The following is a 24,278-nucleotide window of genomic DNA, read 5'->3' on the forward strand; positions in this document are numbered from 1 at the left end:
ATGGGATGACTGGCAAATTTTGAGAATGAGTAGAGGATTAGGTAATTTAATTTTATCAGTGTAAAATTTTCTAAAATTGGTACCTGTATGCTAGTTCTATATGAAAATGTCCTTTTGAGCTGCTATAGGCACAAATATAGAGAGAAAGTTATAGGTAGACTAGAGGCCTGATGCACAAAGATTCATGCAAGAATGGGCCTTCCTTCCCCTTGCTGCTGGCACTGCCTTCGCTCAGGCCTGGAGCCACCTTTCTGCCTTCCCATGCTGCCCAGAGGTCCAGAGCTGCTCAGGCAGTGTGAAATGCCTGCATCCTACCCCTCCTGGGCCGCTTGGCACCTGCATTCCTGATTGGCTGGGAGGCGTCATGAAGGTACAATTAATTTGCATAAATCTCTTTTATTAATGTGGGTGATAGAGATAGATAGATAGATAGATAGATAGATAGATAGATAGATAGATAGATAAGTAGGTAGATAGGTAGATAGATAGAGTTAGATGATAGATAGATAGATAGGTAGATAGATAGATAGATAGATAGATAGATAGATAGATAGATAGATGACAGATGGATGATAGATAAGTAGAGAGATAGATCTCTGTTTTTATTTTTCTGGCCCAGGCTCTAACCAAAGACCATGCCTTTCAGTTAGTCTTCTTTAATGGGGAATGGTTTCTCCTCTTTCTTTTATGATTTTGGCAATTTTGAAGAGTCAAACTGTTTCTGTTTGTTAGTTGGTTAGTTTTGTAGACAATCCCTCAGTTTGTGTTGTCTCAGTGTGAGATTCATGCTCTGCATTATTTTATGGAACTACAAAAGCAACATTCTGTCCCATTCACACCAGGAGGCACATAATGCCAATTTCGTTACTGGTGAGGTTAGCATCGGTCACATGGTAAACATTGGGTTTTCCATTTTTTCTTGCTATACAGGTAACCGGGGTCATCGTTCTTGATTGTTATTTCCCTGTCCCCTTAAACAGCCTTCATGGTGGGATCTGCTATCTTCCTTTGTTCATAGGAGTGCATTTTACACACTTACAAAAGGAACCTCCTGCCTTGTACTGGTAACATCATGGAATCTGCCTCTAAGAGTCAATGTTTGTTTCCCACATTCCAATTTTTTCCATTGTATTTGCTGGCAGCAGTGAAATAAGAGGCTGTGCTCCAGTCCAGTGGGCGGCTGGGGCCCAGGGGCCTTTCGGGCTCTGTGATTACATTACTATAGTTGGGACATTTCATTACAGTTATACATTATAATGACCTGGATTCTTTAAAAATGAGCCGAGTCTAATATGTTGATGTGGCAGCAATACCACTAATTAGGTGTTCAAAGAGGTCAGGAAGCAGGGATGTGCCAAGGCCAGGCTGCGAGCACTGGCTCCAGGCACTCTTTCAAATACCCTTTGTCACCCTTTTAAACTCACACAAATCCAAATGCAGTGAGCAAAAGTAGGTTTACAGTTGTGGGTACACAAAACACATTTATTCTTATACTAGAGGCCCAGTGCACGGATTTGTGCATGGGTGGGGTTCCTCAGCCTTCCTGGCAATTGAGGGGATCCACTAACAGGGGAGAGTGGCTATAGGGGGAGGGGCCATGGGAGGTCTGGGAGGGGGGAGGGACTATGGGTGGTTGGCCAGCTGCCCCTCCAATTGAGGTCAATAGGGGTGACTGGCCAGCTGCAAGAAGTTGGCTGAGGGCAGATGCTCAATGCAGTAGCTGCCCCCTGGTGGTCAGTGAGCATCATAGCAACTGGTTGTTTGGTCATTTGGTTGCTTAGGCTTTTATATATATAGATTACCAGTCCTTAATTACTGTACAGTGTTGGGCAAAAGCAGATTTAAAGTTGTTTGTATGGAAATAATGCAATAATTAATAAATGATAATACAAGAATAAATTCTGTTCCACTTACTCACAACTGTAAACCTAATTTTGCCCACCCCTTGTAATGTTACTAACTCCACTAACAGATGAGAAAACTGAAGGTCAGGAAAAGGAAATAACTTTCTCACGATGTTCTCACTGGAACTGAGCCCGCTGGCCAGAGCAGTGGTCAAAACGCCACTGCTCTGCAGGAAGAGCAGGGCCCGGGAGAGGGAGGGATCCAGTCAGATGGAAGTGGGGTGGCTGAAGGCAGTCCATTCAGTTTGGCAGAGACTGGGTTTGAGGGCGCAAGAACTTCCCCTACAAAGAGGCTGGTGCCCAGACTCGGCAGGAGGTTGTGATCCCAGCAGAGTGGAGTGAGCCAGAAAGCAGAGCAAGAAATGAGGCAGAACAAACACACTGGGGACATGGGTGGTGACAAATGAAACCTACAGACACCACTGACAGCGACAGCAGGGTTAGGCCGGGTCAGCCAGCCGTCTGCAAGGCCTGGCCTGCTGACACAGCCTGCGTGGCTCAGGGCCTGGGTGGCTCCTGGTGAAGGTCCCAGGCCTCAAGGATGCAGAGAGAGCATGCATGCTGAGATCAGAACCCAGCACAGGTGCAGAGATAAGCCCTCCAGCACACTGTCTGTGCCGGGAGGGAAGAGCAGGTGGCCGGCACACCGTCCTGGCAGGAGCTGCAATGAATCCACTGTCTAGAGTGGCCATTCCAGCAGATGCTGAGAAGATGACAGCAGATGGCATCGGTCACCCAGAGCGCCTACCAGCAGACAGCAGGCAACAACTATTGGTTATTAGCTGCTAGCCATGGATGGCATGGTTCACATGAGGTCCAGCAGAGTCTGCTGACACTGGAAGGGCTGGGAAGGGTCTGAATCCAGGTCAGTGAGTCTAAGATTCCCAAGCGAGTGTCAGAAGTGCCAGTGGTCTTGGTTTGTGAGGTTTCAGCCCTAGGTGCAGGTCAGCCAGGCTGTGGCGTCAGACCGTTGGGCCTGTGGCTGTTGAAGGTTTTAACTCCTGAGCCCCTGCTCTCCACTGCAGGAGGCGTGTCTACCCCTCCTCCCCCCCCCCCCCCGGCCCAATGCAAAGGTCTCACACACCAGGCACAGAGGCTGCTGCAAGTCCCATCATTAGCACTCCACCCTACACAGTGTCCAAGAAATCCTGACATGTGGGAATGATCAGCCCAAACCTTGGCTCCAAAAGAGATTTTTCTGACTTTGCTGTACTCAATCATAAAAGGAATATCTGGACCCTTCCCCACCTTTCCACGCCACATACATGCACTTCCTCCACAGCATCCACATGCACTTCCTACAAACCATACACATGCACTTCCTCCACAGCATCCACATGCACTTCTTCCACACCACACACATGCACTTCCTCCACACTGTGCACATGCACTTCCTCCACACCACACACATGCACTTCCTCCACACCATACACATGCACTTCCTCCACGCCTTACACATGCACTTCCTTCACACCACACACATGCACTTCCTCCAAACCATACACATGCACTTCCTCCACAGCATCCACATGCACTTCCTCCACAGCATCCACATGCACTTCTTCCACACCACACACATGCACTTCCTCCACACCACACACCTGCACTTCCTCCACACCATACACATGCACTTCCTCCACGCCTTACACATGCACTTCCTTCACACCACACACATGCACTTCCTCCACACCACACACATGCACTTCCTCCACAGCATCCACATGCACTTCCTCCACAGCATCCACATGCACTTCCTCCATAGCATCCACATGTACTTCCTCCACACCACACACATGCACTTCCTCCACAGCATCCACATGCACTTCCTCCACACTGTGCACATGCACTTCCTCCACAGCATCCACATGCACTTCCTCCACAGCATCCACATGCACTTCCTCCACACCACACACATGCACTTCCTCCAGAGCATCCACATGTACTTCCTCCACACCACACACATGCACTTCCTCCACACTGTGCACATGCACTTCCTCCACACTGTGCACATGCACTTCCTCCACACCACACATATGCACTTCCTCCACACCACACACATGCACTTCCTCCACACCACACACATGCACTTCCTCCACAGCATCCACATTCACTTCCTCCACAGCATCCACATGCACTTCCTCCACAGCATCCACATGCACTTCCTCCACAGCATCCACATGCACTTCCTCCACAGCATCCACATACACTTCCTCCACGCCTTACACATGTACTCCCTCCATGCTGTGCACATGCACTTCCTCCACAGCATCTACATGCACTTCCTATGCCCTTGGAGTGGGGCCTGTGCCCCACACTGGGTATGTTTCTCCTTTCCAGGAGCACCTCCCTCCTTGTTCTACCTGCCACAGCTGATCTTTTTCTGCCAGGTTAGGCTCACCCTCCTCCTCCACTGAGCCAACCTCTGCCTGCACGATGCTCCCTCCTCAGCCTCCTGGACTTCCATCCCAGGAGACTGTGACCAATGCAAACCCTGCCATGCTATGGAGGACGACAGAGCAAACACTGTGGTGGGCTGTGCTTGGAGCTGCGCCTGCTCCTGCACAAGCTCTTCAACCTCATCTGGTCCCATCACCTCTGCCACTGACCACATCTACCCCGCAGCTCTCCACCCGCTTCACACCCTTCCTCATGCATGTCTTTATACTTGAGCTCCCACTACCTGAAATGACCCTCCCTCTCCCCCTGCCTGCTTTCGCTGTACCTGATATCCCAGCTCATTAGCTGCTTCCCTGAGGAACTCCCCTGACTCCTTCGTGGGCACCTACTCACCTGGGGCAAGGCCCGCTCTCGGACAGTGTGAGCACACACCCGGCGTGTGGTGGCTGACTCCATGTCCAGCTCCTTCCCTGAGCTGTGCCTTCACTCACTCATCCCCTGCACACGCAGCACAGGGCATGGGGCCTTGTAGATGCCCAGTGAAGACTTGATGGTCACTGAGATACATGGATGTCCTGGGGGAGCCGCAGCCAGGACCTATGTCTCCGCACACAAGGAGGAGGCTGAAGGCCAGTGATGGTGGTGAGGGCTCAGCCGTAGGAGTCCACCCGGGGCCTTGCCTGTGCCTGCACTTGGCAGCACCCACACTCTCCAGGCCCCCTGTTTCCCTCCTCCCAGTTCCCAAGAGTGGCGCGGCCCCACCCTGCCAGGCTCCGGCTGCAATTAGCCCCGAAGGGATGGACACAAAGTGCTGAGAGACTCAGTCCCATGTCAGTGACCTATCATGTGAACATGGCCACACTCAGATCTCCTTTCTCTCTCCTGAGAAACGGGGTTTTAGTAATAGTCACCTCATGGGGACCCACTGCTAATGCCTGCAGGGGTGCTCAGAGCAGTGTCCTGTGTTCAGCTGGACACTGGTCATTGTTGTTATATCTTTATCTTGGTCACAGGGACCCAGTCAGCCCTGGGGAGAGGAAGGATGAAACCGGCCGGAGTGTGCCAGCCCCACGCACCCACGAGGGCACATGCAGGGACCCAGCTGGATGGCCGCGCAGGAGAGGCCGGAGCCGGGCAGCCAGGCGCTGCACAGGAGGACTGCCAGTGGCTATTTGGCTCTCAGTCCTGTCAATCACAACCTGCCTTTCCCCAGGATTTGAAAATGCTTCTTGATCACATTCCGCTTACCCTTCCCGAGTGCAGCTCTCTGAGTGAATGGGTATGGCAGCTCACTCGGCAGCTCTCCATGGACCGCGGGGACGAGGGAGATGCCGTCGTGAAGTTGGCCGTGTATTACCCAGAAAAGGGCCCACAGGGGACCAGCTTGTGTTCTAGGTGGACAAGAAAACATCTAAAAGGACGAGCCAACACATGAACAAAGACAGTTAATGAAAAGAAACAGGGTTTGTAAGGAAGGAGCATACACTTCTGCCATCGGGAACCGACAGGACTCGAGTTCTTGAATGAAGGCAGGGCCCCTTCATGGGAGAAGTAGCAGAGTCCATGCAAAGTGAAGGTTCTCCTGAGACATTTCTCTAAAGAGGACATTGCACAGAGGAAGCCCGCCTCATCCAGGGGCATCAGAGTCCGCTTACCCTGGCAGAGGGGCCGGAGGGGCCTGCACAGAAGCTTGTGCACCACAGCCATTGTGAAACAAGGAACTGCTTAGAGAAACTCAGAGAAATAGAAGCCAGTCAGGTCACTGGCAGTTCTTTGGAAATACTCCCATCTACAGCTCTACCCTCCACAAGGATATGAAGCAGGTCATCTCTTAGCTCTGAGACCAGAACTGGGACACTCAGGCCCCTCCTCCGAGCCATCTGGCTGTGAGCTTCCAGACTTGGAACCAGTTCAGGCACCCTCTGTGTGGGGAGGGGTGACTGCTCAGCAAGCTGCCTGCCCACAGATGACAGAGACCCAGTTGCTCATCAGGACTAAATGGGTCAGAGGAAAACCTCTGTGGGCACTGAGCATGCGTTAAGGAATGGGTGACATGGAAAGGCAGGGACTTTTGATGCTCACACTCACCCAGCTGTAGTGAGTGTCCTTTGAGATTCTGTATATTGCTAGCCATTCCTCCAACACCAACGTCGAGTTGCTTGGTCCTCTTGATCAGCTATCTCCAAAGAAAATGTCTTCCTTTCATGTTTCCTCCTCTTCCCCCTCTTCCCCTGCTCGCTCACTTCCATGTTCACTGTCCCAGGCCAGAGGGGGAGGGTGCAGCCTCTGGAACTGTGGGGCCAGAGCTCAGGCGCCCTGTGCCCTGTGCCCTGTGTGAGCACACAGAGCCTCTGTGCCCCGGTCTTCAATGGAGAACCATGGGAGGATGGCACAGGCCACATGGCACAGGATGAGGGCTACCCCAGGGAAATATCGGTAACCCTGCCCGCCAGCGGGAGACTGGAAATGGCTGCTCCTTTCCCTCCCACATCCCACTGCACATTGGACAGTTTGACCCTGACCACAGAGAACTTAACCTGCCTGTGCTCCGAGTGTGGATTTTAGCTTAGAACCTGCAACCACCGTCAGAAGCTCTAGAGCTGTGGTTCTCCATCTTCCTGATGCCACAACCCTTTAATACAGCTCCTCATGGTGTGGTGACCCCCAATCATAACATTATTTTCATTGCTACTTCCTGTGATTTTGCTACTGTTATGAATCGTAATATAAATATCTGTGTTTTCCGATGGTCTTAGGCCACTCTGCTAGCGGTTCTCAACCTGTGGGTCGCGACCCACTAGCTGCTGTAGAGGCTGCTGTCCAGCTCTGTGGGCCCCACGGGCCTGCAGGGGCTTTGAAAGGCCCCGCCCTAGTTTTAAGTGGGTTACTGGACATTGGTTTGGCTCTTTTTCTCTGTCTGCATTGTGTTGGAAGAAGGAGTCTTTGGCTTGCTGTGGCTTTTCAAGGCAAGGGAACCACTTTCAAATTGAACACTCATTAAAATTTTCCTTTAATTGACAGTCATTGATTTTATCATAATTCCAAACATAGCCTCAGGAGAGGCAACTGCCTCCTGCGTTGCCATGGTGACATAGTCAGGAAGGGGTGGCTTCTAGCCACACTGGGTTGGACCTGAGCCCTCTGTGCTTGGAGCTGAGAGAGCCCAGCATGTGGTCTGTGGCGGCCAGGTCCTTGTACTTGGCAGGGCAGGACAGAGTGTTCCTATAATGGAGAGCAACTCTGCTGACAAGGAGGGAAAGTGTGGGCACCTCCTGAACAGCAGATGTGCGTGAGTGACGGCAGCTATCTAGGGGCCCAGCAGGTGGATGATTCAGGAGGGACGGATCTCCCCAGTGGGCCGGAATGCTGCCACACCTGGAGACCAAACATGGGAGCCAGGGCCCTGGAGCGGTTTCCAGAGAAAACAACGCACAACAAACCAGGTGAGGAGGAAGGAGAAGTAGAAAACTGCAGGTTTGGGAGCCAGAGAGGCTGTTTTAAACAAATCTACCATCTCCCAGCTGTGACCTCACAGGCTTTTACGTAACTTGAGTCTGTGTCCCTCCCTAAAGCGGCCAGAACAAGCCTCCCTGGCAGAGCTGTCAGTGAAAACTGGAGTGCAAGTGTGAACTGCCTACCGCCAGTCAGGCACACCCAGCTGCCAGTTCAGCCACTGCCACCTGTGCACTCTCCTGCGTGGTATTGACCCGTGTCATCCGTCCTCCAGAGGAGTCTTCTGAAAACAGAAACCAGGGCACGCACAGCTCAGAACACTGGCCGCTTCTTATTCCATTTGGAGGACAGTCTGGGGCCCTCATTGCCCTTGTGGCTCCCTTCTCAGGACCCTCTCCTCCTCTTCCCCCTGCACCCTGTGAGTGCCCTCCCCCTGAGAACTCCCCCTCCTGCACCATGGCAAGCTCGCTTCTCCAAAGGTGTGCGCCCCTGCTCCCTTCTCATCACCCATCTTCCAGCTCAGGTACAGTAACGTGGAAGAGTCCTTCCTTGAGGTCTGTCTTGGTTGGACACTTTAAACTAGGGGTGTCGAACTCAATCAGAGAAGGGGCCAAAATCTAAAATCCAGCCTAAATCGCGGGCCGAATGGTTTACTGAACAGTCATAAACTGACAATATCATAAACTGACAGCGGAGTGCAGTGATGACAGCGCGGTGTGGGCCACATTGCAAGGCCTGGCGGGCTGGATTTGGCCCGCGGGCCTTGTGTTTGACACATGTGCTTTAAACGGATCCCGCAAGGTTTCAGACACAGGATCTATTTAAAGTGCACGCCCAGGGGGGCTGTGGAGGGTGCGGGTAGGGAGGGGAAGAGCAGAGCGGAGCGTGAGCACATGGTCTTAGATGAAGAGCTGATCTCTGGGCTGTGCTGGTTGGAAAGAGGCATCTGGAGCATAATCCAGGTGGTCTGCCTTGAAGAAAGGTGCCAGGCTTCTGAGCTCTGCATCCGCCAGCCTTTGGCTGCCTCACAGACATACTCTACAACGGCAAAGGGCCATTCTCTGAAGACTTTCGTTGATCCGCTGGCCACAGGGTGACTCCTCGTCAGCTTCAGAGTGCTCCCTGCTTGGGAATAGGCCACCTGCAGCCACCGTGCCCACAAGGCTATCTGTGCCACCGCCGCAGAAATCGTGCAACACTTTGGCTTCCATTTATTCTCTGATACTTTTCTTGCTTAACTATTTGTCGATTTTCTGTCTCCCTGACTGAACTATAATATCTTGAGAGCAGCTATCTTGTCTCTTTGCTTATCCATCTCCAGATCCTAGACCAAGGCCGGTTCAGTGAGTGAATGTTTATTACTACTAACCTTCCTGAAATGGGCGAAAGTTCACATTTAGACCTAGAGCACACCAAGACAAAATGTGCAGCTGGATCTGTCCTCATCCCTCAGCTGCTCTCACGCCATCTCGTGCTCCTGCAGGGGACTCCTGCGGACTCTGTAAGAGCCACACAGAATCTCACCAGGAACTGTTCTCCCAAACAGTGATAGCTGCCATGGGAGGCAGCTGCTCTCAGCACCACCCGAGGTGTTCACAGAACAGCTCTGAGGAAAGGGACAAGCAGGGAAAGCTGTCCCAGAAGCTTATCTCCACAGCTTATTGAATACTAGTGGCCCAGTGCATGGATTGGTGCACATTGAAAGGAAATTAATTAGAAACCATATTAGGGGTGACAGCACCCCAGCAACAACATAACCCACGGCTGAAGGTAGAAGCGCAGGGCCCTGGGAATCAGGCTCCCTCCTCTCTGATTTCAGAGTGTGTCACCTGAGAATCACCGCTGCCAATTCACCACAGCCCAGCAGCTCCTGTGTTGAGTGTCTGCCCCCTGGTGGTCAGTATATGTCCTATGTACCAGCTGGTTGGCTGGTTGGCCGGTCAGACAGTCACTTAGCCATATATATATATATATATATATATATATATATATATATATACACAATATATAACCTCCCCAACCAATTCATTGCTACTGAGCCACGTTTCATGAGGATCTTCTATAGATGAAGTTCTTCTCCTTTAGATCTTGTGTTTGCATCAAAGCACAGTCTGCTCTGTGTGCTGCTGTTGTTGTCTTCTCCCCCCTCGTGGTCTTTGGGGGAAAGAGATTATAACCAAATCGCAGCTTGTTAGAGGATTAAGGAGACAGTGAAATGTGTACCTCCGCCTCACACTGTGTCTGTACAGATCACACACAGAGCCCCACAGGATAAGAATGGCTGCCAAGAGTGTTGCTGCCTTTCTGAAAGTCCTAGCTACCCAGGGGCCCACAATAATCAATAATGCAAAGATTGTCTGAGAGATCCTGGGCCACTTAATTAAGAAGCCAGGGGCCTGAGAAGACAAGGCAATCCAGTTGCACGAATAGAGGCGCAGGCCCGCAGCTCTACGCTATAAAATGAGCACCTACATGGAGCTCTTACAAAGAATCCAGCATTATGCTAAACAGTTTCAACATCGTATCATTGGATCTTGAACAAATGCTGTGAGACACAGGTGGTGAGCAGACGGCTGCCCAGAGTGGTCTACCAGGTGCCCTGTCGCACGGCTGGCCTGGTGGCTACTTTGCCTGACCAGCTCCTGTTGCATTATTCTGTCATGGTGACACCACTTGCCTTTGGAAGCCCTTTCCCAGACTTCAGTGCTGCTGTCTGAAAGGCTGAGCCCATCCCATGACCCATGTCTGGTTGTTGGTTAAATGGTTCCATTAGCCATCGCATGAGTCCAGGATGGGCACAGGCCCCCGCCAGGCCAGTGAGGCTCAGCTCCTAGATTTACCTGGAAATGTGAGCAAGGAAATGCCTCCTCCTCGCGCCTGCAGGCAAGATCATTGTTGCCCCCTTGCCGCCTCAGGGGAGAGCTTGGAGACAAAATGCTGACAGGAGGAAAGTGAAGGCATGCAGTGGGGGCGGCCCCTGCCAGAGTGTGGGTGCCTGTCCTGCGCACTATCGGGGGCAGCGCTACTCGGGGCTTTGTAGGAAGCCAATCTGTTTTCTTTATTTTCTAAGACAGTTTAACACGGATTTCTCTCTAGGAATTGGGTGAGTCTCAATGTGAATTCAACATGTAATGGTTGACCTTAGGCAATAACTAAAGAATGACTGACCCCTCAGTGCTGTGTAGGTAGCCGAAGAGCAGTAAACGCCAAGCATCGTGCAAGGGGGAGGGGCTGGGTGTTTAACAAGCTTTCCCTTCTGAACTTTGGCTACTGTAAACAAAGTTCTCGCTAAACTGGTCCAGAAGAGAAAGAAGGAGACCAGGATGAGCGATTGAAACACTGAAGGGAGGGGAGTTGGACTCAGGCAGCACTCGGTTCCCTCCTCAGCGGTGAGACTGTGCATCACATATTCTGGGAGATTTACTAAAACTCTGTGCACCCCGTTGTCTCATCAGTGGAATGTGATGGCAAAGCCTGCCTCACGGGGCCATGCTGAGAAACAGGAGCAAACGGTTCTCATGTAAGTGCCGGCCTGGGCAGCCACTCTGTAAACATTTGGCTGCAACCGGCCTGCCTCTGCTTCTGACTACGGGCTCACAGCACTATCTGGGGAGGGGCGTAGGGGACCCCACACGTGTCCACCCACAAATACCAGGCCTGATTTTAGGACAAGCCAATGCGGAGAGGATGGGCTTAGTCTCTAAGGATTAGAATAACTGGATGTGTGTGTACTCTATAGAGTCTTCCTAGAGGTAAGACATATTTCTAAAGAAAACCAACCCAATAACATTTCACTTCAGCCAAATAACGGGATGTGTCTTTACCACCTTGTCACATGACTGACTTGGCTAATCTGTCTCTCCCCCTGAATAAGGCTGTCTGCACTGATCAAGCCAATGGGTTTCTTGACAACCTGTGATGAGAACAAGGCCACCTCCATCTCCAGGCTGGCCCCTGAGTGGGGAGAGGAGTGGGCAAAGTCACTGACACTCCGAAGAGTCCCTTAGTCAGTGGCTTCGGTAATGGAAGCTCCAGTTGGAGTGAGAGTATAAGTAACACCTGGAAAAGAGGCTGATGGGTTTATTTCCTGAGGAGGGCTTTGCATGCACCGTCTCCCTGTGGTGGACACTGCGGGCCACGCAGGCGGGTGCGCTGTGGAGGGGTGACACTGCAGGAGGGAGGGGTAAGGAGCAATGGCTGCACTCCCCTGTCCCCCACCCAGTGTGGCTGCAGTTACTGGAGTCCATGTGTGCAGCATGCACTTGTTGAGGACACACTGTGTGCCAGGAAGTATTCTAAGTGCTGGGACATAGATAAAACTTCCATCCTCGTGGAGCTTAACAACAACAAAAATTAGTAAAATATATAGTATTTTAGAAAACGATAAGTAGGTGAAGAAAATAATAAAGCAAGGAAGGGAAATAAGAAAGATAGAAGCAGGGGTGCAGGAGATAAAATGTGAAACCGAAAATAGTGTTTACTGAAGGCCTCCATGGAAAGGCAGTGTTTGAGGAAAAACAGAAAGGAGGTGAGGAAGGAAAAATAACGCCCACAGCTTCTGGGACCAGAGTGTGCCTGTAAAGAGAGGTCTGCTCACCTGGTGAGGACAGCGGGGTGAGGCTGGCAGGGAGGAGGGGTGGGACCAGAGGGCAGGTGTGATGGAGGGAGCAGGGCCTGATGCCCTAAGTTCTTCCTCCTGGGAGAGGGAGCAGCGGTGGGAGAGGTCACACATGAAGCGGGTGTCTCCAGGGCCTGGGCTGCGCTCCGTGCAGGTGGAGGCGGTGGCGGTGACATGGCCAGCAGGGATGCCGAGGGACGGCTCCCGAGTCTTCTTTCTGTGGGAGTCCGTGAGCGAGCACATCCTCCCTGCCGGCACTGATCCAGGGTGGCCCTCCTGCACATCATGAACACGAAGACCAGCTGCCCAGCTGCCGGAGCCGGGCTGCCAGCTCCCTGCGGGCGGGCCAGGCGCTTTCACCCGGACACGACCCGGCCCCGGCCCGGCCCGGCCACCAGGCTGCCCGCCCTGCTCCTGCAGGCAGAGCAGCCCTGGCAGGGCCTGAGCCCCGCGTGCGGAAGGCAGTGAAGGGAGAAGAGCGGGCCTCCTGCCTCCTGGGTCTGACTCCCCCAACACCCCACGCAGGGCTGGAAGGCGCCTCTGTGAACAAACTGAAACCGGTTAATGGGTGGCCACGTCGCCCAGACATTACCAGCACCCCCATGTGCGGCTTGCCCCGGGTCACTGGGGGGGTGGGAAGGGACCCTCCACTGTGGGCCTGGCCCTGGCACCCCACTGTCCCCAGAGGCAGCGCCGGGCTGCAGGCACCGAGACGGAAGGAGGGCAAGGGCCGGATCCTCCAGTGCACCCTCCCGAAAGGCGGACTCCCCTTCTTTCCCGCACAGGATGCCTTTTCACCCCAGAGGCAGGAGGATGGAGGACGTGCGGGCATGTGCCCGCCCAGGGCAGCTCCCTGTTTCCGAAGCTCATCTCTGTGCTTGAGGCGTGGGAGCCTTGCTGGTCCAGCGAAGGGTGGGCAACTCCTAATGCTTTGCAGCAAGAGTCTCAGGAATTCAAATCAGAAAATAGCCTCCTCCAAGGCCGGGCGCAGTTGCTGAGCTGGGATCCAGATTGGAGAGCGGCCCGCACTTTGTTTTCAAGAGTGGCCGTGTGCATGGGCCCCTGCCCTGCACTCTCTGCCTGGCCCCCTGCTGCCAGCCTTCTGTCCGGCTGTAACCCTGCTGCTGGCTGGGGACATGGCGCTGACCCTTACACACTCCGTGCTGAGTGCCTGCTCGCAGTCCGCTGATGGTTGAACAGCTAGTGCTTGTAACAAGGTCGTTTCATTGTCAATAACAATGTCCTCCCAGGTCACATTTATTTGGAATTGTTTGAGCTGCCATTGGAAGGCAGAAATGAGAAAGCAAGGAGAGGAACGGAGGCAGGATGGAAAGCTGCAGGTGCCTGAGAGTGCTGCTCGGACTGCACTCGGGACCAGGTCCAGGGTGGGACCGTGGGTGGGACCACGTGTAGGACCGCATTCGCCAGGGATCCCTGTCCCAGGACATGGGTGGGCCCAAAGGTGAGGCTAAGAGCTTCCAAAGGGGGTGTGGGGGTGGAGGAGGGGAAGAGGAGCCTGGTTTGGGTGCAAGGTCCCTTCTTGTGAAAAGCACTGCTACAAGCCCAGTGCCCAGCAGGGCTTACAGCCGGTGGGCGTGGCCTCGCTGAGAGACTTAAGGGTCTTTTCTGCTTCACTAGAAGCCCAACCTCCCCCCTGCCCTGACAGTGCCCACAGGCTGGCTGGCGTGTGGATCACATGCACACGGATTGTAAATGTCCTGCTTGAATCCCTCTCCTCACCCCCAGCCTCACACATTCTCATTCCTTCTGGAGAATCCTTTCTGCTCTCATAGCTTTAAAAATCACTGTTTCTGTCCTGCTTTCTACTGAGAATGATAAGAGAGAAGGAAGTCTAATCCACTGCTTGGGCCCTGGCTTCTAATTGTCTCCCTTACCCCTGGGGCTGGAGCCTTTGCCTAGTGTCTGACGTCCATTCTAAGTGAAGGCTTAGTACCTGCTGATGGGTGAGGGAAGGGAACTTTGCTTTAAAAGTATATTTACCGAGAGGATCCAAGATGGCTGCACAGGTAAACACCTAACCGCAGCCGCACACAACAATTTCAGTAAAATACAACTAAAATATAAAATGGACATTGCCCAGAGCTACAGGAAAGTTGACTGACTGGAAATTATACAACAAGAAGGAAAGAGAAAACCAGTAGGAAAAGCAGAGGAGCTGTAAAAGCCTAAGGTATGGAGACATGCTGTGCGAGCCCGGAGAGGACGGAGCCAGAGAGGAGGGGGAGGCTGAGTAACTGGCTGGCGTTCCCTAGAGAGAAGGAGATAAAAGCTCTGGATTGTGCTGAACCCCAGGCCCGACAGCACTGAACCCCAGTTCTAGGCCAGACCCTGGGGACCCAGGTGCATACAGAGGAAGCCTGGGCTGTAAGGCGGAATTCCAGGGGAGGAACGAAACGCAGAGCCCCTGGAGGCGTGCACATTGCGTGCAGAGGACGGACTCTTGACTCTGCTGCCAGATTGCCCTAGCAGGAAGGAGACAAAAGCTCCAGACTGTGCTGAGCCCCAGTTCCGACTGCTCTGAACCCCAGTTCTAGGGCAGACCCTGGGGACCCAGGCTCATACACAGAGAGAATGGGCTGTAAGGCGGAAACCTGGGGGAGTGGCGAAAGGCAGAGTCCCCAGAGGTGCGCACATTGTGCGCAGAGAAGGGACGGTTGGCTGTGCTGCGTGCGGGATTGCCCTGGCAGGAAGGAGACAAAAGCTCCAGATTGCTCTGAACCCCACTTCCAACCCCACTTCAAACTGAACTGAACCCCAGTTCTGGGCTCATTGGGGGAGAGACTAGACTGTTTGGTAGCAGGCAAAACTTGAGGGCATCTCACTCTCAGAGGTGTTTGCAGCGAGTACCGAAGGACCCTGAGAAACACTGAGACCCAGGAGCTGCATAAGGCGTGGCTGACGTGGCTGATGGAAGCCAAGGCTGTAGGCTCCACCCTGAAACTCCACCCCATCCAAGCAGAACACAGAGACTTTTAAGGCTACCAACTCAGGGAAGCTGCAAAAATGCTGAGACAAGGAAATAGATCACAAACGAAAGAAATGGAGGACAAAAAGCGAATGGATATAGAGTTCAAAACCATGCTTATAAGGTTTTTCAAGAATTTCCTAGAAAAGGTCAATAAGTCCTATGAGGATATGAAAAGGGATCAAATAGAAATAATAAGGGATCAACAAGAAATAAAGAATACATTGTCTGAAATAAAACATATTATACAGAGTCCTAAAAACAGAATGGAAGATCGCAAGAATCAAGTCAAAGATTTGGAACATAAAGAGCCAGAAGACACTCCTCCGCAGAAACAAGAAGGCAAGAGAATCCAGAAAGTTGAAGATAATGTAAGAAACCTCTGGGACAACTTCAAGTGAACCAACATCAGAATTATGGGGTCCCAGAAGATGAGAGAGAGCAAGATATAGAAAACATACTGAAAGAAATAGTGACAGAAAACTTCCCCCACCTGGTGAAAGAATTAGACTTACAAGTTCCAGGAAGTGCATAGAACTCCAAACAAAAGGAATCCAAAGAAGACCACACCAAGACAAACCATAATTAAAATTCCAAGAGCAAAAGACAGAGAGAGAATATTAGAAGCAGTAAGAGCAAAGCAGGTAGTTACCTATAAAGGAGCACCTATACGATTGTCAGCTGATTTCTCAACAGAAACCATGCAGGCTAGATGGGAATGGCAAGAAATATTCAAGGTAATGAATAGTAAGAACCTACAGCCAAAGATAATCTACCCAGCAAAGCTATCACTCAGAATCGAAGGCCAGATAAAGAGCTTCACCAATAAAAATAAGCTAAAGGAGTTCATCACCACCAAACCAGAATTATATGAATTGCTGAAGTGGGTTATTTCGGAAGAGAAAGTAAATAAAGATAAAAACTATGAACAACAAATACCTAACTATCAACAAGTGAATCTAAAACCAAGGGAATTTTAAAAAAAATCTGATGAACAATATTAACTGTTGAATATAATAGAATCAGAGTTATGGAAGGGGAGTGAACTAATGATTCTTGGGGAAAAGGGGAGAGGGGGATGTGGGAAGAGACTGAACATAAACTGTGCACCTATGGATGAGGACAATGAGGGGTGGGGAAAGGGCAGAGGGTGGGATGGGAACCTGGTGGAGGGGGAAAATGGAGGGGGGCAGAAAAGAGGAACATTTGAAATAATATTAACAATAAAGATTTATTTTTTAAAAAAAAGGATATTTACCCAACAGCTTCTCATTTCCAAACAACCCCAGCCTTCAGAGGCCTCCGGGAGGGCAGCGTGGGGTGCTGCTCCCCACGCTCAGGGCCCCTGGGAATGCGCCGTGTGGGCAGCAGGAATGCAGAGGCCACGCGTGTCTGAGCGATGGAGTGACGCACAGTTAAAGACGCCTCCTGGTTCGGCTGCAGGCGCCTCCCTGCGCATTTGTCACTTTCATGATCCTCATCACAACAAAGTGAGGGAACAGGCAGAGAGGAAAAGAGAAAATGCTTCAGAGTGAAAATAAGATCTTTGTTAACGCTTCCAGTGCCACCTGTGATGCAGACGGTGCATTGCGGGCAGGCCCTGTGGCAGCCTCCTCAGAGTCACCGGTGGGAGCTATCTGCGATGTGGGCCGGGAGGGGAAGGGGCATCCAAGAAGCTCCCGGGCCACAGAACGCCGCCGAGGAGGAGTCCGTCTAAGCAGGATGTACACTCCCCTCCACCGTCAGCCCTGAGACCCTCATGTCTCAGCTGTTTGTGCAGCTGTGTCTCTTACCACTGATCGCTTCTCTCGCAAAACGTGTGCTTACACCCATGGACTTACATCTTCCTCGTCCCCGAACGCCTTATCCCTCACTTCCCGCTGGCTCTACCCTTGCTTCCCACCCTGGCTCCCCCCAAAGCCTTCAGCCCACGCTCAACCAGCAAACCCAGCACAACCCTGTGCTCTGTGCCGGCTCTCCTGACTCCACACACTCCCAGGCCAGCGCCCTGGCTCTGAAGCTGCTGTGCCTTCAACCCTTTCTTTGTGCTGTTCCATCCTCATCTACCTCCCGAAGGCACAGGGGCCTTTTCTGGAGGTCTGGGGCCGAGACCCAGCATATTGGCTACCTCCACAATAGGAGCCTTTTCTCTTCCTGTCATGGAGAAACCGGACAGAAGTATCAGCATCCTCTGCACAGTCATCTCTCCATTATGTTACCAGCAGACCAGAGCACATCTGCAGCCCTCCCTGAAACAGTCTCCTTCCTGAGCGTCATGGACCAGGGACCAGGTGGGCATTCACACAAGGTTGCCAATATTTTATTTGGACAAGTAAGGACATTTATTTATTTATTTTAAAAGAAAAGAAAGAAAAGGACTCCATCCTCCATCACCACTTCCTATGGGGAGTGCAGCCACACCCCCACCCACACCCTCCGTGTTCAGCTGTGAAGAAATGGAGTAAAATAAATATGATTTATAGGAAATGGGCTACACTGAGTTAGAATTATCTCCAACAACTCTTTAGCTCAGTGTGTATTGATCTTGTTGCAAGAGAAGTTCCCTTTGTCAGAGGGGCCATGCCCAAGAGAATAGTTTACTGCCCTCTGTGACCAAGTGGATATGTCTAGAGCGACAGGGTGTTCTAAACCCTGCACACACCTGCCTCCCAGAGGCCGGAAATCCTGGCTTCACCATCTGGACACCCACTGCCACCAACAGAGCAGCACAACCACACACACACACACACACACACACACACACACACACACACACACACCCCGGCGCCACCGCTGTGAGAGATCACAGGTGTCTGCAGGACTGCACACCCCGCCCCCCCCCCCCCCCGGGGGCTCCAGCTCCAGGAAACGGAATAAATGACTGAATGTAAACTCTCCCTTCCTCGGCCCCAGGTGATGAAGCCTAACTCCAGCCATCCCATCTCTTAATCTCTCCACAGCACTGCCCATTAAACTTCCCTCATGTGTAACTCTCAGCATGGTCTCCTCCAGCTAAAAAGCTTTTCATTAAGCACAGAAAAAACTCCAAACCCTTTTTCACACATTAAAAGGCTCCCATAACTGACTTAAATATATCTTTTCTATCTCAATGACTTCCAGCAGTTTGTCTTTCCTCCCGTATGGTTTTTTTCAGTATCTATTGGGTCGGCAGCTAAGTAATTGCGGATTTTTTAAAGAAAATCAAAGACAATTTTTTCATGGAACTAAATAACTTTATTATTTAATGTATTGCCCATTTTGATCAATGACCTTTTGCCATCTTTCAGGCAGCATCATAATCCCAAGTTCAAAAAACTTCTGTTTTTTATTAGCAAAAAACTGAATCAGGTACGATTTGACATCATCATCATTATTGAAATTTTTACCATTCAAGGAGTTTTGTAAAGATCGAAACAAAAAGTAATCAGATGGTGCAAGGTCAGGACTATATGGTGGATGTGGCAAAACATCCCAACCAAGCTCCATTAATTTTTGCCGAGTGACCAAAGATGTGTGTGGCCTTGCATTGTCATGATGGAATACAACACCTTTTCGATTTGTCAATTCGGGCCACTTTTCTTCAACTGCATTGTTTAATTTCGTTAGTTGTTCAATGTAGACATCAGAATTGATCGTTCGGTTGGGTGGTAAGAGTTCAAAGTAGACAATTCCTTTGTAATCCCACCAAACTGATAACAAAACCTTCTTTTGATGAATATCAGCTTTTGATGTTGTTTGAGTTGGTTCACCTGGCCTGCTCCACGATCTTTTCTGCTTGATATTGTTGTAAACAACCCATTTTTCATCGCCAGTTATCAGTCGTTTTAAAAATGGATCATTTTCATTACGTTTCTTTAGCAAATCGCAGCTGCTAATGCGTTGCGTTAACTGTGATTCTTTCAGTTCGTGAGGAACCCATGTATCGAGTTTTTGAACATAGCCAAGTTGTTTTAAGTGATTTTCAATGCATGTATGTGATACATGAAGCTTCTCTGCAATCTCACGTGTTGTACTGTGACAGTCCGAATTGATTATTGCTTTGATTAGGGCGTCATCAACTTCAACTGGACGACCAGAGCGTCTTTCATCTTTGAGTGAAAAATCACCAGAACGAAATTTGGCAAACCAATTTTGACACTGCCGTTCTTTTAAGGCTTCGTCACCATAAACAGCACATAACTTTTTATGAGCTTGTGATGCATTTTTCCCTTGCGGAAATAAAAAAGCAAAATATGACGAAAATGTTCCTTTTGATTTTCCATTTTTCAACGAACGCCAAACAAAAACTACAAAACAGATCAAAAAACTTTTTTTTACTGATTAACAGCTGAATAGCCAACTATCAAATACAAAATGTGTTTTACATTTGTACTACGTCTGCAAACCTAAAAATTCAACTGAAGCCATATATGTGTGAAACCCGCAATTACTTAGTTGCCGACCCAATACTTTGCCTGTTAGTGTCTGTGTCTTCTGTCTTCTGCTAGAGAATGAGCTCACTGCACCCCTAACCCCAGCACAAATGAGCTCACTGCACCCCTTACCCCAGCAAATACTAACTCAAATTACAACTGTTGGATGAAAAAAAAAGCTATGCAGGCACAGACAAATAAAGCTGTACCTGTACTCACTCACATTGTGATCCGCCACAGCACTTAGCGTGGTATTAGGTACATCATAGGTACTCAGTGCACAGGACTTGAATTAAGAAAGGATAGAAGGTGAGAAGGCAAGAACAGAAGGTAGGAAAGAAGATTAAGGGGAGGAATGAGCTCAAATGAGATCAGGATTTAAACTATATGACAGACATACCAATTTAGATTTAATCTCTTCGACCACAAGGTAGGCAGACAGGGCTGGGAGAGTGAGAGAGATTTGGTCACTATGAACCAACTCTGTCCACAGTCAGGAATTGAGGAAATATGGCCTCCAGTCACAGGTTATGGGAGTCCCTGTCCTCAGCAAAGGAGAAAAAACTGAATGTCTGAAATAAGGGCAAGTGAAGGTCAAATGCAGAAATGCCCAATGGCTTCCCACTGGCCCTTGCATTCATACACTTTGCGTCCGTATCTCCTTCCCTAGGTGGGTTCTGCTACCAGTAGTCCCAGACCATCATCAGAGTCCCGAAGGAAGTAGCCACACAAAACAGAAACTCTCCATGAAGGTTCTTCCATATCTTCTCCATGATTGACTTTGGTTATTTCTCAGAGAGTTCAGTTTGCCCACCTGCTCCATTTCTCAGGACATCCAGTTTGTGACGTTCCCGTGATCATCCACCTCTCTCTGCTAGGTCTGGAGTTACTCACCTCCTCCCATAACTGCAGAAGGTTAATAACTATAATATATCTCTAATTCCACAGCACTTGTAGAGTATAGCCTTCCTGATTAAGCCCTGACTAATCTTCTTTAGATAGGATGTAGCCTGAGAAAGCTGCTTATGGATCATTTAATGGATCATATAAATATGGATTGTTTCTTATGTAAAGGTAAATATATGAACATGTATTCAGAATTTGTTTTAATCATGTATGGTAAGACAGAAGGTACAGAAATGATGGTCATGAGGGAAGAAGTTTATGTTCATAGATCCCTAAAAGCAGGAGGTATGCCATGGCATGCAGTGCCATATAGGGAAGGACGAGGGATAGTCAGGAGGCAGAGAGAGATGAGAAAGAAGAGAATGACCCAAAGCCTTATTGGGCCTTTGTAGGAAGAAATGTGTACCCAGAGTAGCTAAGGTTAGTAAGACAGGGATTGGGTAGTTTGAATAATTTTAGATGGGCTCTAGGCTTTATGAGTGGTCCCAGGTTGTCCAGAAGCTGGTCCTGCATTGAGTTAGAGCAAAGGAAATATTTGGTTGTTGTGTGTGAGAGTTTGACAAAGGAGATGGCTTGCAGTGTAGCTCTGGGTTGGTTAATATCAAGGGCATACTAAAAGGGGAGAGGTTTACTGTCCCTAGGCAGTCCCTCCAGGGTGGAGGCCCGAACTGCTAGGTCATCAAGAATATAGAAAATAAGATTTAGAGTCCATTCAGGAGACATGACTCTCTGAGGACCCAGACAACAAGGCAAAGTCTAGGAGAACCAGATCTGACAAAGCTGAGGTCGAAAACCTCAGGGAGTGAGACCAGGTCCCTCAGAGCAGATTTCAAAATTCCTCTGGAACAGAGATATTTATATGACTCTAATTTCCTCCCTTTGTGAGCCTGAGCTTCTATACTAGCTGTACTATGCCAGATCCACACCATTGCATATTGGGTTGTAGCTTTTAATTTATAGACCACCAAATAAAGATGAACCATACTAAAGAACCCATGGCAAGAAATGATATATCAGGGTAAATACACACTTGGACATCTACAGTAATAAAAGAGAAAAATGCAAATTCACAGTATCTCTGCTATGCCCACCAGCCAGTCAGGGCAAGTATGCAAATTAACCCAACAATGATGGTGGTGGCCATAGAGCTAAAGTGTGCAGGAGGCTTGGGCGCCCCCCCCCCCCGCCCCCCTGTGATGGAGGAAGCCAAGCTTCCCACCTGCCCTGGCCAGCCCTGGCTGGCCCTGGTCTCTGCTCAAGGCTACAAATTTTCAATTATAGAAGATATCTGCTTTCAGTGGGCCCTGACCTCCACTCAAAGAGGTGCTGGGGGAAAAAAAAGAAAAAAAGGAGGGGCTGGAGCCATTAGCTTTTCACCCAGGCTGGCCAGGCACCCCAGCGGGAACCTCCACCCTGAAGGGGGTGTGGCCAGCCTGCAAACAGCCATTAGCCCCTCACTCAGGCTGGCCAGGCACCCCAGCAGGGACCCCCAACCCCATGGGGGTGTGGCCAGCCTGCAAACCACCACAAGCCCCTCGCCCTGGCCACCCCATGCCCCAAGAGGACCCCTACCCTGATCTAGGACACCCTTCAGGGCAAACCAGCCAGCCCCCACCCATGTACAGGCCTCTATCTATACTAATAAAAGGATAATATGATAATTAGACTGGGATATCTTCCAGTTGACCTTTCAGACATTCTTCTGGACAAAATCATGGTGGTGGGGTCCAAGGTAGAGATAGTTAGGGGCCAAGAGAAAGGGACAATTGTGGGTGAATCAGGCCAGGATGGAATGGCAGTTGTGAGTGATAAGGCTGGTGGGGGACTGGGCCACTGGGGGTAAGCAGACTAGCAGGGGGGTCAGTTGGAGGTGACCAGGACAGCGGGGGGGCGGGGGGGGAGGGCAGGGGAGTTTGGAGTGAGCAGGCCAGCAGGGGGGGCAGTTGGGGATGTAAAAGCCACTGGGGAGGTGAGGTGGGGGTAAGCAGGCCAGCAAGAGGGGCTGTTGGGGGTGAGCACACTGGTAAAGTGGGCTGGTGGGGGGCATTTGGGGGCAAGCAGCCAGGCAGGAAGGCTGGTGAGGGGTTAGGAGCCAACAGTCCTGGATTGTGAGAGGGATATCCAACTGCCAGTTTAGGCCAGATCCCTGTAAACCAGCAGCCTGACATCTTTCGAGAGGCCCCAGATTGGAGAGGCTGGGCTGAGGGACACCCCACACCCAGTGCATGAATTTCATGCACAGGGCCACTAGTAATTAAATGAGAAAATCCTGGACCCCAAGCCTAAGTCTGATGCTATCCTATATAGTAAAAGTGTAACATGCAAATCAACTGAGCAACCGAACAGCAAATGAACACCCATATGACCATCCGGGACCACACTATGATACCCACTCGTACCAGGCCAGCCAAGGAGGTTGCAATGCGATTGGGTGGGGGCCTGGCTATTGCAATCACCCCTACAGAGGAGTCCCAGGCCTCTATGAGGGAAGCCTGAATCTCTGGTGCCAGAGGGAAGCCGGTGCTGACAGCCGGGAGAAGGAAGGCCTACTCTTGCATGAGTTTCATGCATCAGGCCTCTAGTAATTGAGTAAGATTGTTACAGTTTCTGGAAAGTGGGAAAATAAGTTTTGCATGGAGGAATGTAAATAATTTGTGGCCATGGGATGAACTGTGAACAAGATGCTGTTTGTTGTGTTTTGGGTTTTTTTTTTTTTTTTTTTTTTTTTTACACTCCCCTCATATATAGGTGGAACCTGTGACCGTTCCCTTAAATTAGGCCTGGCCTTTGGCTCCTTTGGCCATCAGCATGTGGTGGAAGTAGCCCTGCATAGCCTGCAAGTCTGACCATAAGAGCATTTGTGTGCTAGGAGCACTTCCTCTTTGGAGCCCAGTGGCTGCACTGGGAGAAACTCAAGCAGTGTGAGAGGTTGGACAGAGAACCAGCAAACTCAGCAGTCGCCAGCCCAGCTGAGTGCCCAGCCAGCAGTGCTGCCAACATGAACCTTTTGGGAATCCTCTTGCTTTTCCTGGCTAGTCCCTCCTGCAGAGATTGTAGCCCCAGGCAATGAAATGAGGAGCAAAAACCAAGCTATGGAATTGTGAGAGGTAATAAATGGCGGTTATTGTTTTTAAGCCATTGTGGTAGAGTGGGGTGGTGGCTGTAGTTACATCACAATAGATAGTTGGAACAACAAGAAAACAGCAAACTTAGAAATGCCTCAAAAAATCTAAATTATGGATTCCAGGCTATGAGCCAGGTTTTCCAAGTGCACACTCTTCTGAGAGCCTCCTTGCCTCCACTCTTCTCCAAAAAGTCACTTGTCTCTGAATGAAGGATGGCCACGGCTCGCTTTGGAGGACACATTGAATCTTCCCTGTGTTTGAACAAATGTGTTCTGTCCTTTGGGCTTTTTCCCCTCCACGTTTTTATGTTAGCACAGACACAGACATATTCTTAAACTGAAAAATATTAAAATATTTGTTGGAGATTGATGGTCCCGAATAGAGAAGTAACAGCATGCTATGGGCTCTAGCCATTCTGATTTCATTTGCTTTATATTGCTGCTGGCAAATCTGCATAATATAAAAGTATATCTTCAC

Source organism: Pipistrellus hanaki, assembly GCF_964339955.1.
Source record: "Pipistrellus hanaki genome assembly, chromosome: 14".
Lineage (NCBI taxonomy): Eukaryota > Metazoa > Chordata > Mammalia > Chiroptera > Vespertilionidae > Pipistrellus > Pipistrellus hanaki.